General features: G+C 41.1%; 1 pseudogene; it reads left to right on the forward strand.

Annotated features, from left to right (window-relative positions):
- The first annotated feature begins 838 nt into the window (after window positions 1–838).
- On the forward strand, window positions 839–1604 carry LOC102268593 (large ribosomal subunit protein uL30 pseudogene; annotated as a pseudogene).
- The last annotated feature ends 5445 nt before the right edge of the window (window positions 1605–7049 follow it).

Below are 7049 nucleotides of genomic sequence, written 5' to 3' on the forward strand. Positions count from 1 at the left end.
TTTCTGAAAGGCCTTTCTCCCCTTTCATCCACAAAATCCTGACTACGTTTGTGATCCCTGCGTTGGTGACAGTTTCTCAGGATTCAGCCTTGGGACATCTCATTCCTGTGTGTTCTGACTCTATAACTTCATCCACATTCGTGGCTTTCGATGCTGTTTTTATACAGGGCTGATCCACAAGGTTGTGTCTCTCACTCAGCCCTCCTTGCAGAGCTCCAGGCCAGAATATCTCTGTTTGGGATCTCACAAGGATCTCAAGCTTCGTGGGTCCAACACTGAGTTTTTCTTTTTCTATTCTCCACTCCCCATCCTCACATCCCCAGCCCACCTTTCCCTAGATTTCCCCAATTGCTCATGATAGAAACTCATCAAAAAACATTTGACACCTTTTCTCAACCTTGCAAAGAATCAGACACAACTGAGCACGCACGCACACACACTCAGCCTCTGATTACCACGTCTCATCAAGCCTGTCTTCAAATACGTCTCTAATTCATCCAATTCTTGCCACTGTTTGTCACCACCCTAGTCCAAGCTATCATCATATCTTCCCTGAACTACTGTATCAGCCTCCTAAAACCCCTGCTTCCCTCTTCCCTCAGAGAATTCTCCATACGGCAGCCCAAAGTGACTTTTTTTCTGCACTGCACAGCTTGAGCCGCTTGTGGGATCTTATTTCCCCATCCAGGGATCAAACCCAGGTCCTCAGCAGTGAAAGCTCAGAGTCCTAACCACTGGACTGCCAGGGAACTCCCCAGAGTGATCTTCTAAAATATGAATGAGACAATCCATGCCTCTGCTTAAGATCTTTTTATGGCTCATGCAAGAGTATCAAAACATGTTCTTTTCTGGCTGGAATCATGGAGAAAAAGGAGAGAAGAAAAAGAAGGTTCCTGCTATACTAGAAACCCATAAGAAAAAGCAAAGGAAATTCACAGAACTGAAGACCAAGAGCCTGGGAAAGAAGTTTGTGCAAAACATGCTTTGAAAAGCAAGTAGAAAATTTATCAATGATAAAGCTAAGCACTATTACAAGGCGTATAGGCAGATGTACAGAAGTAAAATTTTTAGGATGGCAGGAAAGGCTGGTGACTTCTACATTCCTATGTGCCAATCCAAATTGGCACTTGTCATTAGGATCAAAGGTAGCAGTGGTGTGAGCTCAAAGGTCCGAAGGAACTGCAGCTTCTTCACCTCCTCCCGATCTTCATTGGCACTTTTGTGAAGTTCAGGGAGGCTTTAGTCAACATGCTGAGGACTGTGGAACCCAGAATGCACGGGGGTACCCAATCCTGAAGTCAGCAAATGAACTGATCTACCAGCTTGCCTATGGCAAAATCAACAGAAAGTGAATTGCCCTGACGGGTAACACGTGGATCACTCAATTTCTTGGTAAATGTGGCATCGTCTGCATGGAGGATCTGATTCATGAGATCTATTCTGTTGAAAAATATTTCAAAGAAGCAAACAACTTCCCATGACCCTTCAAATTATCTTCTCCACAAGGTGGAATGAAGAAAAAGACCACCCATTCTCTTGAAGATGGAGATGCTTGCACAAGATCAATAGGCTTATTGAAATTAGTTTGTAATCTGGCCTGTTAATAAACAGATACTTCTTGCAAACTGAAAGACAAAGGAAAATCCAAACCCTGAGCATGGCTTCAAAGGCCCTACGTGATCTTCCCCCATTTTTCAAAATTTATCTTATGCCACTACCCCATGGAGCCACACTGACCTTCTTCTAATTCCTTGAATCTTCCAACCCCGCCACCCACCTCCAACCTCAGGGCCTTCATACAAGCTGTTCCTTCTGTCTGGAGCATGTCTCCCAACCTTCCACATGACTCTTCGGCCTTCAGGTTGCATCTTATCAGAGAGATCTCCTCCTACTTGAGGAAGTTCTCATGACATCTGTTATTTTCTTCCATTGTTCTGAGCAAAACCATTAATTATACATACACTTAACTATTTAATTCCGGTAACCCCGACTGGTCTAGACGTTCCCCAGATCATGTCTACTGTGCTCATCTCTGCCTGACTCACCCCAGGCACAGTGTCTCACACATAGTAAGTGCTCAGTTCAGTTCAGTTCACTCGCTCAGTCGTGTTCAACTCTTTGCAACCCCATGGACTGCAGCACACCAGGTTTCCCTGTCCATTACCAGGTCCCCGAGCCTGCTCAAACGAATGTCCATCGCATTGGTGATGCCATCCAACCACCACATCCTCTGTCGTCCCCGTCTCCTCCTGCCTTCAATCTTTTCCAGCATCAGGGTCTTTTCCAGTGAGTTGGTTCTTCGCATCAAATGGCCAAAGTATTGGAGTTTCAGCTTCAGCATCAGTCCTTCCAATGAATATTCAGGACTGATTTCCTTTAGGATTGACTGGTTGGATCTCCTTGCACAGTAATGTTTGATAAAAGAATAAATGAATGAATGAAGGATGAACTTGGATGAAGTTGACAGAGTTTTTAAACTCTCGTAATCTGGTACTTCCTTAGTGGTCCAGTGGTTAAGAATCTGCCTTGCGATGCAAGGGACGCGGGTTCAATCCCTGGTTGGGGAATTAAGATCCCACATGCTGTAGAACAAGGAAGCTCCTGCGTCACAACTGCTGAGCCCGCGCACCACAGCGAAGTCCCAGTGCAGCCAAAAGGAAAGAAGAAAAAAACCTCTTCTGTCACCTTCTAGAAATTATTTCTTCCTCTGTCCCCCATTAGATTCTCTTTGCCACTTCCTCCTCCCTTCCCTAGCCAGTGCTCCTAAATCTTCCTGCAGCATCAAAATACGTCTATCCTGTCACATTCCCACAGGGACTCTGCCCTCTTCTGGCCAATATGGGAACTGACTCCATTTCAATGGCGCTTGAGGATTTATTTTCCTTCTCAGGTATTTTTATCTTAATCAGCAACCTCTGGAACACCAAGAGCTTGACGCAAAATAAAGACCCCAAATCCATTTCTATTTAATAATGGGTATAAATTCAAGTCTGTTATCAAATTCGTGAATGAAGAATTCCTAAATATAACCATAGCAAATGTCATCTCTCAGTTCAACACTTATTTATTAACTATCTACACTGGCTGTGAAACTTAGAACTCTTCAAGGAGCCTCGGACCCAACAGTGGAGAAAGATACTGTAAGTAAATTAATGAAACTGTCCCTTCTGTAGATCATCCCCATCTCATTTCCTCCAGGGGAGGAGGATGAGCCCTGGGTTAAAATTTTCATCAGCTCCTATACACTACGGCACGTGTATGTGTGATGTTAGTTGCTCAGTCATGTCCGACTCTCTGCGACCCCATGGACTGTAGCCAGCCAGGCTCCTCTGTCCATGGAATTTTCCAGGCAAGAATACTGGAGAGGGTAGCCATTTCCTTCTCCAGGGGATCTTCCTGATCCAGGGATCGAAACTGTCTCCTACATTACTGGCAGGAGCCACATTGGCATGGGCTTCCCCAATAGTAAAGAATCCACCTTCAATGCAAGAAACCCAGGTTTGATCCTCGAGTCGGGAAGATCTCCTGGAGAAGGGAATGGCAACCCACTCCAGTATTCCTGCCTGGAGAATTCCATGGACAGAAGAGTCTGACAGGCTACAGTCCAAAGTCAGACATGACTAAGCACCCAGGCACATACCCATTATGGCACATAAAAGACCTTTTCATATTTCCATCACGCCTGAAAGAGGGGCATTTCTAATAAAGATTAGAGGTAGGATCAAGAAAAAGAGCTAAGAGTACTCTACATTTCCAGGGAAATGTTTTAAAAACCGTATCTTTCTTGGAGGCCTAGATGACACTACCTTTGAGAATCATCAGTGCTTGTACATGTGTGATTGACAGTTAATCGTGAGGCCAAAGGAAACACTTGCTGGACAGAGTATCTACCACTCACCCTAACAGGGAGACCTGAGAAGTAGTCAGGGTTTGGAACACTCGCATCTACCCTGGGCTACTCTGAGGCACTCAGAATGCCAGAGGCCACTCGCGTTGACCTGCTTAGGCCACCTCTTCCCACCACCATTCCTCATTCCACTCTCACTCCTGCATACTTTAAGAGGCTGAAAAACTCAGACTTGGGGAAATGTAATGCTAGGGAAGAGGGATGGACCCAGGAATAAAACCGAATCCTGTGCCATATTTTCTCATTTTCCTTGTCATGGCTTCTTTAGATACACCTATCCTTTAAAAGTGGACATTTAATTTCAAATACATGGGGTTTTAAAAGTATCTTGGATATTACTTTCTCATTTTGATATTAATTTCTCATTTAAATGCTTTCTTCTCTGCCATCACCCTTTGTGTGTTTTCAGTCTTCTAACTTGACTGAAGCTTTCAATGCCTAAGTCATAGATCTCTCTTGGTAAATGTCATATTGCACTTGAAAATATGTGGGCTACTTTCAAATATCTCTTGATAGTGATTTCTGACATAATTCCATGGTGATAAGAGAGCAGACTCTGTAGGATTTCAATACCTTTAGACCATGAAATTCTTGCACCTTGTTTTTATGCCCCTGGATATGTTCCAATGTCTCCTAGTTTACACTCTATGGGAACTTGAATAGAATTTGTATCCTATTATTGTGTGAAAATTGTATAAATCTTAATTATGTTGAATTGGTTCATGGTGTTTTTCAGGTCTACTATATCCTTCTACTTTTCTGTATATCCATTCTATTAATTTTTGAGAGTCTGATATTGAAACTCCAATTAAAAATCTTAGCTTATCTACTTAAAAAATAATTGTAATATATAGTATAACCATATGTAATTTTGTTCTGTGTTTTCTAAGTCTCCTGTAAATGTGTAATCATACTTCTATAATTTAAAAAATAAAAAAGAATGAGAAAAAAATTTTTTTAATCCTGTGTGTAAGGGTAAGATTTCCCAAAAGGTAGGTGGAGTTTCTTTCGTGGGAGTTTAAAAAGAAGAGGCATTTTCTAGGAGAAAGGATATGGAACATTCATAAGGAAACACCCTGTAAATTGTTCAACTTCTTGGATTATTTTCTCTTAGACTGTTGGAAATGCTGTATTTAGTGTACAACATTTAGATAATTTACTTTTATATTATATACTATTATTATATTATAGACTATTTATTATTATATTATGCTATATCATTACTATATAACTGGTATGTTATATTAACATAATAATATTAATACGCTATATAATATTAGTACTATAACCCTCCATATGGTAATTCTTTTTAGATACACCAAACCTCCAATAAAATCTGATGTACCCATAAATCATTGTATGAGAATGTTAAGGTAAATATAGATGTAATGCAGTATAATTATATTCATCAGAATCTTTTGGTGGCTGCAGATCCAGTTGGCTCAAGTGAAAAGATGAACTCATTGGATTATTGAACTGAAAATCCAGGTGCTCAAACTAAACATTCAAGAAACTCTCTTTCCTTCTTGTAAGTGCAATTTCTTCTGTGTTGTCTTTTTATTTTCAAGCAGCTGCTCCCATCGATGGGTGAAATGGCTACTAGAAGCTTCAACTTAACAAATCCGACAAAATCAGAGCTTCTATCTCCAAAATGTTTCGTAAACAGTATTAAGCAGATACCTATTTGCTCCACTTGTAAAATCTCAAACCAGTCATTGTGGATGCAAATGGACAAACCTGGGTAAAATGCCCATCTCCAGAGGGAGGAAAGTCAGGTCCTCGGACCACATAAACCAAATCTGAAATGACAAATCTGGATGAAAGACACATAGCATTTAAAAATAGATATGTACTGATAAGTCCTCTAAATAAAACCTTATATTTTAAATTTATTTTCTAAGTAATATATAGCAAAGTGAAAGAATAGAGGAGTGGTCCAGCAATCTCCCTCCTGGGCATATATCCAGATAAAACTCTAATTCACAAAGATACATGCACCCCGTGTTCATAACAGCACTATTCACAATAGCCAAGACATGGAAACAACCTAAATGTTTGCTGAGAGATGAATGGTTAAAGAAGATGTGGTGCATATACACAATGGAATACTACTCAGGCATAAAAAGGAACAAAATACTGCCATTTGTAGCAACATGGATACAACTAGAGATTATCATACCAAGTTATGTGAGTCAGAAAGACAAATCCTACATATATGCTGGCACTTATATGTGGAATCTAAACTATGACATAAATGGATCTATAGACAAAACAGAAGCACGGACGTACAGGACAGACAAGTGGTTGCCAAGGTAAGGAAGGTTGGGGGAGGGATGAACTGGGAAGCTGGGCTTAGCAGATGCAGTCACTTATATAGAGAATGGATAAATAACACGGTCCTACTGTGTAGCACAGAGGACCATCCTCGATATCTTATGATAAACCATAATAGAAAAGAATAAAAAAGTGTGTATATATGTATAACTGAATTGCTTTGCTGTATACCAGTAATTAACCCAACATTGTAAATCAGCTATACTTCAAGTTTTTAACAAATCACTGAAGCATAAAAATAGAGGAAGAAAAAGTTTGCTTCTTAGAAAGGGTCAGCAGGGAGTGAGGTCAGGGCTAGTAGTTGATTCTGGCGTAGAGGGTTCCAGGTGTGAGCAAAGAGAAGGGCAAAAGCTGCAAGAGTGACAAGTGCTGGGAGGATCTGACAGACAGGGAAGGGCCCCTGTGGCTGGAATACAGCAAGCAAGGAGTGAACGGTAGGCACTGCAGACAGAGAGGTAGAGAGGAAGCAAATGGGGACTGCCTTGTAGATCACGACAAAGACCATAGCCATTACTCTAAATACAATAGGAAGGCATTGAAGTAATTTGAGCCCAGGATCACCATGCTGTTACTTTCACTTTAAGAGGATGACTGCCTATTGTTACAGACTTTAGGAGGAATCAGGGGAGGGGAGAGAGGAACCAGATGAGCGAGGAGGCACAAAGCGTCAACACAAGATGAAAGATAACAGCGACTTGTGTTACAATGGTGGTGGTAGAAGTTGCATACATGGTCATATTCAAGAACTATCTTTGAAGTCAATGCCAATAGTATTAGGAGATGGATTTGATAGAGGATGTGCAAGAAA

Source organism: Bos mutus, chromosome 5 (assembly GCF_027580195.1).
Source record: "Bos mutus isolate GX-2022 chromosome 5, NWIPB_WYAK_1.1, whole genome shotgun sequence".
In the NCBI taxonomy this organism is placed as follows: Eukaryota; Metazoa; Chordata; class Mammalia; order Artiodactyla; family Bovidae; genus Bos; species Bos mutus.